Source organism: Acipenser ruthenus, chromosome 7, assembly GCF_902713425.1.
Source record: "Acipenser ruthenus chromosome 7, fAciRut3.2 maternal haplotype, whole genome shotgun sequence".
NCBI classification, from domain to species: domain Eukaryota; kingdom Metazoa; phylum Chordata; class Actinopteri; order Acipenseriformes; family Acipenseridae; genus Acipenser; species Acipenser ruthenus.
The window spans coordinates 36,230,224-36,241,704 of NC_081195.1; the positions used below are offsets into that span (position 1 = coordinate 36,230,224).

Here is an 11,481-nt window from a genome sequence, read left to right on the forward strand (position 1 = left end):
ATATATATATATATATATATTGTAAACGAACTCACCCACTTGGGTTCGTTGCCCCTTTAAGAATCGACCCGGCACACAGAAATGGATTTTTTTTTAAGCGCGTTTGCGCAATTTTTTAATAAACAGGAAACAAACAAAATACACAAAATCAAAATAACACCTAGCTCTTCTGGAGCACTAACTCGACTTTCAGGAAACACCCTGACTAACGCGGGACAGCTAAGCTGTTTACCCGTCTTCACAAACACACTGGTTTCACACAGCACTTACTTTTTCCCCTTATTTGGCTACTCGGAGACAGCGCACCTACTGCCTCCTTCCACTCAGCAGCCCCGAGCAGACCGCTTGCTCTCCTTTTAAACTCCCGCACCTGGGCTTAATTTCTAATAACGCCCAGGTGCGGAAGACAATTAACAATAAAACAATTAAACAATTAACAAAACAATAAAGCAACACAAACAAACAAAGGAACATTCTCTCGCAGGGAGGTTTTAACCCCCTCCCTGCTGTTTCTCATAACCCGCTATTTTACAATATATATATATATTGTAAAAGATCTCCACCCACTCGGGTTCGTTGCCCCTTTAAAAATAGACCCAGCACACAGAAATGGATTTTAAGCGCTGGTGCGCTATTTTTAATAAACACAAAAATCAAACAACCACACAAAATAAACACCTAGCTCTGTACGAGCACTAACTAACACACAGGAACACCCTGGCTAACACGGGACAGCTACGCTGTTTCCCCGTCCTTACAAAACACACTGGTTTTATACAGCACTTACTTTTTAGCTCATGACTGCCAGGAAGCAGAGCACACCTTTCTGCCTCCTTCTCCTCAGCAGCCTTGAGCAGACTAGCTGCCTCTCTTAAATACCCTGCACCTGGTTTTAATTTAACAATAGCCAACAGGTGCAGGGGATAATTAATAATAAAACCATTAACAAATCAATTAAACAATAAAGCAAAACAATTAAACTAAACAAATGTGCATTCTGCACATGTTTTCCACTCAGGGAGGCTTTAACCCCCTCCCTGCTGTGTTACAATATATATATATATATATATATATATATATATATATATATATATATTTATATATATATATATATATATATAAAATAAAACACAGGATCAACACAGCAGCTCTTGAGCCTCTAGACAGTAAAAAAGTAAACAAACCAGATTATGCGCACGCACGCGTAGTGATCTCTATGGAAAGCCATCTGGGACAAAAATGTGTTGTGCTGCTTTAGAGTGAGTCAGAATCTCATGAATCATGGGACAGAACAAAGGCAAGCACATCATTCTGAAATGCCTCGCTTAAACAGTGCCCAGCTTGCTGGAAATGCTGTGTAGTGATTTTTATATAGATTGTATATATTTTTTTGTTGTGACTTTTCCACATTTGCTTTATTTGGTGTGTTGAAAGTTAAATTTCAGTTTGCTTGTTCAGCTACAAAAAGGCACAAGTAAACCTCATGTTATTACTTTATGAAAACGTGTCGATGGCCACTGTTTACTGTGAAGAAACGGCAATGGCAAGAAATAAAAATAAATAAATAAATAACGTGGTGTCAACGTTATGTACGGTTTATTTTGGGAATAAAAAAAAACGTTTAAATTGAACTGCTACTTGGCATCCTTTATTTTGTAGTTAATTCACTGGGGTAAAGTACTGTAAAAACCTTTGTATAAGTGTTTTCTAGGTATTTTTAGGGGATCCTAAAAGGGGGGGAGCGACTTGTACACCTACAGGCTTTTTCCTAAAATTGTTGCGTCAAAAAGTGAGGGGCGACTTATACACTAGTTTTTACGGTAAGTCCTACACAGCTTATTCTTTACTCCTGGGATATTTTTCTGTTTTAACGTGTTACATATTGTAAGGTCTTGCTGTAAAATAAAAGGCACACCCATAGGGCCACGGCCACACCCACTGCCCCTGCATTCAAAGCAATAATAGCTTTTATTAGTTTTTGAAAACGATCAAATATTTACAATTATGAGCAAATATCCGAACATGAAAATCCTCTGTTCATCCCAGTACTAATTGTTACACAGACCAGCCTTGCTTAGGGATGAGGGTCAATGAAATGTTGAAGGGCAAGTGAAAAGGAAAAAAAAAACACAATGTCTAGACAGAATTGTTTCTGAATAATTAGTTTCCTTTTTTTGTTTAAATAAGTTTATTTAAAGTTCTCCTTGCAAAACTACTCTGTGTATTTAAAACAGTCCACTACATGCCTCACACAGCTCCTTAATTATAAAAACAATTAAATATATATATAAAATCTGTGAGAAAAGGCATAATATCCCTATAGTGCGAGCCCCTTTGCAACAATCATTAAAGAAATTGATGTCAGTCTTTACAATTCAGACTTCTCTTAAGCAGAAATATCAGACATCTCCCTGTGCAAACCCAGAGAGTGGGAGGATGGGTGAACTCCCCGAAGAGCTCTGTCCAGAGTGCTGAAACCTGAAGCCACAAGGTCTCTTGAAACCGTACAGTGTAGAGAAATGTGCCGATCATGGATACGAAGTGGACCAACAACTGGAGCAAGAAGAGCAAATGTGAATTAAAAAAAAAAAAAAGAAAAAAAAAAAACACCAGCACACACAACTTGGCTTTGTGGCGCCTACCAGCTACAAAATTCATTCAGTACAGCAGTGTATAAATAGGGTATGAAACTAGGTATTATTGAATTAGGAATTATTATTATTATTTGTTTATTTAGCAAACGCCTTTATCCAAGGCGACTTAGAGACTAGGGTGTGTGAACTTGCTCAAGGTCACACAATGAGTCAGTGGCTGTGGTGGGATTTGAACCAGGGATCTTCTGGTTACAAGCCCTTTTCTTTAACCACTGGACCACACAGCCTCCCATTATTACTTAAAGGGTATTATTATTAACCCTTTTAAAGGCACAAATACAATTATGACAACATTTTTTTTGCAATGAGGTGCACAAAACAGGGCTTAACATTTACTTTCAGATTTGGTCCTTCAAATTGTCAGTTTCCTCATCATACTTGAGTCATTCTCAAATAAGAATAAACCGTTTGAACAACCGCTCAATTCCTGGTGCACCGTAATACTTAAGGTGTTTTATGCAACCAGCCCCTGGCTCTTAAATATTTCAATAATATACTTAAATTAAGTTTGAAACCCAGAATGGGATGCAGGGTTAGTAGAGGTTTCAAGCCATGTATATTTATCTAGCAACGTCCGGTTAGGCTCGCGTTAGGCTGGTATTGGTGTTCTTGTTCCACCACTCAGGCTGAATATAAAGGACTGAAAGCTTTTCATGGATCTGCTGCTCCATTTCCCAGTGGGAATGCCCACAGCGAGGGCACAGCATTTAAACCAGCGGAGCGCAAACACTCAGGAACTCTCAATTAAACTCTGACACACAACTTCTACAAGAGTCTGTGTCTGTGCCAGCAGTGCATAATATAGTTATGACCAAAAGGTTTGCATCTCCCTACAGAATTAACTCATTTTGCCTCAAAGCCAAATGAATCCTGCTGAATGTTACATTAGCATATTGAATTACATACTGCTTTGAAAAACTGACACCAACTGAAAATGTAAGATTTCGAAATCTAACATGACTGTACTATTATGGCTTCCGGTAGACTTTTGCGATATCATTTTATATTGTCTTTGATTACATGTTAAATAAAATGTGTAAATTGTGTTAATAGTTTTTTCTTTCTTCTTTAAGTACAAGTCTCAATCCTAAAATTCTAGGTGATGCAAAATGTTTGGCCATAGCTGTACATTGCATTTGATAGCACTTGGGGAATCCCCATGGACTTGCCCATCCAGCTCCAGTACATGTAGGGGTATTCCTGGGATCATCGCAGATAGGTGGTTGGCTCTATAGTCATTTAGAAGTAGCAGGAATGCTGGATGATACTGTAGGAAGCTCCATCAGATTTCTTATATCAGGTCGAGTTATATGTAAGATGCACGCATGTTTCAGCATATGTATAGTGTATACTGTGGCAAAATGGGTGTTGCTTTGCAACATTCAGGACCTTTAACAATGTCTTCTAGAGTAAAAGAAGCACTTCTCACAACAATAGATGAGTTTAACAGGGCGGTGCCTGTATATCTGAATTGGTCATTTTAGCAGATGGTTTTATCCAAAGCGACTTACAGAGACTAGGGGGTGAGCTTTGTATCAACAACTGCTGCTGCAGAGTCACTTACAATAGGACCTTGGTTTTACATCTTATCTTATACATGAACTAAACAAACTAATAATTTGGAATAGGCAATTATTTTCCCCCTAGATTTTTCTCCCAATTTGGAATGCCCAATTATTCAACCCAGCTCACCACTGCAACCCCCGCACTGACTCGGGAGAGATGAGGACGAGCACTCGCGTCTGAATTGCACACAGGTAGGCCTGCAGACGCCCAGGCAGCGCTTGGCAAAATGTGCACCACCCCCTGGGAAATCCCGACCACAGTTGGCAGTGGCATAACCTGGATTTGAACTGGCGATCTCCAAGCTGTAGGGCGCATCCTGCACTCTGGGCGGAGTGCCTTTACTGGATGCGTCACTCAGGAGCCCCCCATGGAGTGTACTCTTAAGAACATAAGGAAGTTTACGACCGAGAGTAGGCCATTTGGCCCATCTGAGGTTGTTTACTTCCTAGTAGCTGATTGATCTAAAAACGTGTTTGGGTTTAAACTGCAAAATGACATGTTATTGTTACAAAACCCAATAAAAGTAATAATTTAAAAAGTAGCAGCAGCTGGAGCCAGAACAGTCTCGGAACACAGATGGATGTCCAGACACTCAAAATGATGTCCAAAATGAGAGGAATGTGGTGATACTGGAGCTCCCAAGCTAACTTACTGATTTGATCAACCTATCACATACCCCATCGGGATAAACTGCAGCTAGACATTAAAGAGCAAGGATGTGGAGGTACACAGGAGTCCAAGACAGCCGAGATGAATGCGAAAATAATTGGAAGTTTAGAGACAGTTTGGAGGTGGACCCAAACTGTATTCAGAATACTGACACACAATGACCCTCTTACTAAACTCAAAAGCACCTAGAGGGTGAAAATATAAAAACAGGAATACATATTACATTCAGTACAGAGGTCGCTTTGCATTCCTCTTCCTCATTTGTGATAGTGAGTGGCTCTAAGTTGTGTTGTAGGCTTGCATGGCATGAGGAAGGCAGTTCACTGCAGGTGCTTAAAACAGGGCTGGACAAGGGTTGCACCCACGCTTTCCACTTGAATCATCGTGCTCTGCTCTGTTTGAGGTGTATTTACATAAACAAGATAACAAAGCATGCTGCCATTTCTTACCCTGCATGCCGTGTGCTCACAAACACATGACCACAGTACTACAGTCAGAGGGTAAAAAGATTATTGTAACAAAGTAAATGAGATGAGCTGAGCTTGCTCATCAAATATTAAAACAAAAGGTAAGCTCCCAACTTTCTTTACAAAACACTGCATTAAGAGACTAATGGCCATATTTACTATTATTGGGACAGTGGGTGTTGGTTAAATGTGTTATACCTTTCTATATTTTCGTTCCATCAAAAGTTCTCGATTATAAAATACAGTATTTGTATAATTCCCCACAATCAGCTAGTTTATTTTATTGCTGCGTAATGGCAATTTAGACTCGTTTGTACTCCAGCCCTCCATTTCCTTATAAATAATGTGATATTTTATTCAACGTTATATTTACTAGATTTAGTGTGATTGCACTCTGTCAAAACTATTCTCCGGTGTCATTCACACACCACATTTAAGTTAACTAATCTCCCAGCATACTCAAAATAAAGCATATTTTACATTTTTCCAATAAACAAATAAATGTTTTTTTAAAAACAGTGCTGTATCTAAGATATCCTCTGTACAATCCACAATAATGCTCACTCTCCCCCTCATTGGGGCACAACCTTATGAATTTCAACAGCTAATTGTGTCATTGTAACACTAGCAAAAAATAACTGGTTTACAGCGAGGGACATTTACATTGTTTCTCACTAGTTGCCAGTTTGACATTGTTTAAATGGAAGTACCGTTACACAGCAGTTTGATCCACTCCAGGTTTTACTACGAGCTTGATTAGCCCCAGTGTATAGGGAACAAGCTCAAGTGTGTCTTATTAAACTCAAAGTAAAACCAGGAATGAATAAAACCACTACGTTAAGCCGTATTTCCATCTTATTTTATGTACAAATAGCAGATGACTGGGGTCTGGACCCTGCTTGAAGCTTCTTAATTCAGCCTGGGCCCCCCAGGGGTCTCGGAGCAGCTCATTAAAAAAAGCTACCCTGATGCCATCCACACCCTTATTGATCTGCAGACAAACTGCGTCTCAGAACTGTCAGAAAGCAAGCCTTTCCAGAAGCACAAGGGTGTCCTCCGAACACCGCACTATAAAGCCAACTGAGTTTCATTCACTGAGTGACCCTAAGCGGTGAATGCTGGCAGGAGAGAGTTCTGCTTGACCAGCTGCCAACCGGTTTTGTGGCACACCGAGATGAACCAAGCCCAGCTGATAAGTCCTTCCCAGCCCATGGAGGTCAAAGGTTGTCACACTACTTCTAGAACTTGGATTTGAACCTGTATATTGTCTGATTGACTTCACACTCCCCACAGCAGGGTCTCCACTAGCTGTGCCACTAGGGACCCCACAACTTGATAACCCACAATTTAATTTCTTAAGATAAGCTAACCTATACAGCATTACCATCTAAATGCAATTTTTTGCAACCTTTTCCAGAACAGTTTTTGATGGAAATATTAAGCAAAATGCCTGGAAATGGTGGGACATTAGGGACATGGGGCAGATGGATGTAAACTAATACTACTGCAGAACAGGTCAGGAAAACCAGTGGTGTGCATCATAAGAGAACATTAACCTGAGTCCAGATCCAAAATTTGTATGGATTTGTATAGCTGCCTCTTTCAGCACACAAGCAAATCGAGTTCTCTGCACACTAACCAGCAGTCTGTACAAGGTACAGGACCAAGAGCAGGCTTAACAAGCAGTGAAAGCTTATTCAACATGTCGAGTCAAATGAACAATGGCTACAGTACGATCTAGCGAGGTACTGGAATGCCTGAACTGCATACAAATAAGACAGAACTCCCTAGCATTGCATAAATGGACTATAGGCTTCATTTTCAAAGCTATTTACTCCAAATCATCATGTTGGCAGTTTTTGTCTGAAAGGAACAAAGCCTGAATTACAGTTCTAGAATGAATAGAAAACAACTTCAGACTAACACGCCTCTAAATTACATTTCTGGATTGGTAGAAATCCATTGGGTGCAAACTTTATTGGGTGCAATTCTCAGATCTGAAAAGATTGTGCTAATGACAATTTGGAGCTTTGGGAATCTTGCCCTATGTATGTAAAGAAAAGCAAACCCTGTGCATGGATTTCCTGAATAAGCACTGTTACTGGGTCACAAAGCACATTGGTTTAAACTGCTGTGGTATTGTTATGCAGCCTTCAATTCTATGGTACAGTATAATGGGATAAGACCTTACCACTGTGCAAACAACCATGCTTCAACACATGTTCTGTTGAAAATTTTTGGCATTGATAGTATTTTATTGTTGATAGATGTAATTATTGTTTAGTTAGTCCAATAAAAGGTATCACATCTCCTTCTCTATAGTATTTACTGGATTCTGCCGAGTCAATGCCCCGGTTTGAACGATCCCCCCCCCCCCAGTCTCTGACACAGTGCAGGAAACCTGCAATAAACTGTTGGCAACACATAAGCCTTTAACTGTACATTAAAAACACTTGACAGATGCTAACGCCTTCATTTTAACCAGGCTGTATCAATATTCTAGAACTTCATGGCCACAGAATGCTCAATATTGCACAGCTAACAAAGACACCACTGCAGGCATGGCTGAATACTGTATTCCTTCCCAGCTATAATAGAAGGCTGTGTGAAAGCTGGTCTTTATGGTTCTTTTCTGGAATGCAGTGAACATCTTTTAAAATCCAGTGCCTCGGAGGAACAGCACTTGGAGCTCTGTCACTCTCAGGAGACTAGACACAGGAACCTCCTAATTCACTGGACAAAAAGCAAACATCAATAGATGCCTTTTGAGTATTGCGGAAATTGATTTTAAATTAGGCAAACAAAAGTTAATGCGAAACCTACATACATGCAGACATGCTAGGGTCACTTGATTTGAAACACATTGATGCAACATCATGTTTTGTCATATGCCCAGCGATGGAAATAAGACTCTTATTGCATAGCAGTTTCACCCATTCCAGGTTTTACTACTTTGATTAGCCCCAGTGTGTCTAGGCAACAAGCTCAGGTGTCTTATTAAACTCAAAACTTAGGAAAACTGCTGGCGTGAACTTTTTGATATTATGCATAATTATATTGTTTGCATGTTGCACGCTAGAGAATTCGAGAATGTTTGTAAAATTAGTGTTGAAAAACAGTAGCTATGTAATGTTAACTTGGTAACGCCTATAGCGAGATCTATACACTACAAACACATTCCAATGTTGACAAAACAATTTACATTGCATTGACATCTCATACATTCTTTAGCCCTTGTTTTACGTGCAACGTAAAATAAATATTACACACATCCATAATAAGGATCATTTATTTTATATGCGTGTTATATTTGACTCAATCATTCTAAATATATATAATGCATGTGATTAATAAATACAGCGATTACTTTAAGGCTATATCCTGCCCAGGGACCGAGACAGTCCGAGTGGGAGGAAAGATATTCGAAACAAAGTTACATCAATTTTCAACAGGTGCAAAACACCGTACAAAACTTGTCCGTCCATCTTTTGTATATTAACTTCTTACTGCACAGGCATTCCACTACTTTTGCAAATTAGAAATCCTCTTTTCTGTAAAAATTCGGACTTTGACGCTACAAAATTCAATTTCACCACAATTTTATTAAAGAAATGTAACAAAAACGTGGAAATGTATTTGCAAACACTAATTATATATATATATATATATATATATATATATATATATATATATATATATTCCAACGTCTCTAGTAGACGATTTAACCAGTCATTTTTTCTTAAGAGTTCCTATCACGTCTCTCTGCAGTTATTTCAACGCTTTGAAATACCTTTCACAAAAAAATCATGAGCTGTTCCTTTATCTTTTACAGACAAATTAGCAACGTTTAATAAACAAATCATATCTATGTTTGTATAGTAATTGGTTGCTGCATTAAAAAAACAACATATTATGTATGAATGCAATATGCTGGTTCAGAAACCCCAAGCAACAATGTGGTTCATTAATTTATACATTTTATTATGGGCTTCTTTTTTCCACCCCTCAACATACGCATCTGTATTAATAAATTGCCTCACCTGTTAGTAAGCCGTTACTCCAGTGTGCTCTGACTGTAGCTGCACGGTTTATACTGTAATCCCTACGTTTCTATAAAGAAGATACTATACCCGTTCTCTCTGGTCCGCTGCCTAACAAAGCATTCTGGGATAGCTCCTATTGCTTTTATTCCAGTCTTTCAGCCTATTGGACGTATTGTAATTGAAAATTAAATTAGGGCCCTCCTTTTGTCTACGCCAGTTTTTGCACAGAAGATAAATATTGTACTGGGACAGCTGCTGCTTGAATTCTCAAGTATCACTTTATATAGGTGACACACGTGAAGTGGGGTTTTTATTACTTATTTACTGAAGTCTATTTTAATCGCGATTCAGGCAAAGCGATGGAACAGCGCTGGAAATGGTGTAATGGAGTTGAATTGTGTCTCATGCATTTTAAAAATGGTTTAATTAAGTCAAAAGCTCATCCACCCGGTCCCCATGTTATAATACAGGTCTATTAATACATATGTTATCCAACATTAAAAGCAGGTATTAGTTTTAAGAACGAAGAAAACGGATATTCACACCCTGAAAGTTATCTTTTTATAGTGGTCCTTGTAAAATGTAAACAGATATTATTCCTTATATTTTTTGGCTTCCGTGAGCTCCATATGGCATGCATACCAGCTGCTGCGGCAGGTGAACCAGAACGCTTCAAAGAGGGAGTAGCCTTTTGTGCCTGCCGCTGAAATTATCTGAGGTGCCTAATGTAAACTAAATGGTGATTCAACAATGCCCGCTTGCTAAATTTTTTACTTTCACACTACCTTTCATGATGTGTCAATCATGTTCTTATTTCAATTACTCAAACAGTGTTTTATGTCAAAGTGCTTTTTTTCCTGAGTTCAGTAGCTGTCCTTAAGTTCTCCTTGCCAACCATAGCTAGCTATCCAGAAACACATACTTTCCCTGCATGTTGCTAAACTAATGCTCTTCCATTTGAATTGGTTTTTGGATATGAAATGGCAGAATCTAATAAAAAAATATATGATTCCTTTTTAATAATAACTTTTCTCCATTAATGCATTATGTTATTATGTATGATAATATGGACATGCATGTTAGCAGCTGTATTTTGTAAAGAACACACGTCAATGCATCTTTATTGACCATTATACATGTCCACTATTTTAATTAGGAAAGTGGTTGCTGTAGCTCCTTTTACCTCTGGAAGTCTGGGCTCAAATCCGGCTCAGGTCAAAATGAGTGTGGTGCACTCAGCTCAGCTCCTAGTGGACATCAATCTACATCACAGAATCAGCACACAGTCGACATCACAGGATCAGCACACAGTCGACATCACAGGATCAGCACACAGTCGACATCACAGGATCAGCACACAGTCAAGTACAGAGAATCGGCATACAGTCCAGTTCAGAATCAGCACACAGAAACACTACAAACTACTTCTTTAAGAAGGCAGAAAATGTTGACAAAGCAAAAAACAGTGCATTGACTATGACTGTGGACACAAACACAAACCAAGCCACTGACACACACACAAATGAGGTAAAGCATTCTGACAAGATGGAGAAAGACACTTTGAGGAAATAGGCCTACTTGTAGAAAGTAGATCAATGCATTACTTATGTGTTACTAGAAGTCCAGTATACAAATAAAATGTGAATTTGTATAATAATTCTTGTTTAAGAACATCTATATTTTAGTGGTGTTCCAGTACCTTCAGATTTAGAATGGCACTGCTGCCTTTGTCAGGACACTGGCCTCATACTTGAGCTGTAACAATCACAGAAGAAAGGTTATACATCCACACACTCCACTGTCTGTCAGAGTCTCTGCTTCTCTGCTAATTGAAGCAGCTCCTGGTTCACACTGTCCTTGGACAAGTTCTCATTTAGAAACATTCTCCTGCTTGCCAGGCTTCTATTGTTTGCATTGGCACCGTTCCAAATACTTCCATTATACAATGTGTGCTGACTCACACTGGCAGAATGAAAAAAACAAAAACATGGAATATACATGTTTAGAATGCATTTGAGCTTATATATATATATATATATATATTAGGGGGCTGGCAGGGAAAAGGTAAATTTTGTCCCTCCC

The 11,481-nt window shown here is 38.8% G+C and overlaps 1 protein-coding gene across 1 annotated transcript in view; it reads right to left on the bottom strand.

Annotated features, from left to right (window-relative positions):
* The window catches only part of LOC117415536 (synapsin-3-like), a 203,774-nt gene extending 194,253 nt beyond the window's left edge, over positions 1-9,521 (bottom strand). Inside the window, exon 1 of the mRNA XM_034026029.3 lies at positions 9,397-9,521. The gene's annotated coding sequence lies outside the window, so the exon portion shown is untranslated. The remainder of the gene's footprint in view (positions 1-9,396) is intronic.
* Positions 9,522-11,481: the final 1,960 nt, after the last annotated feature.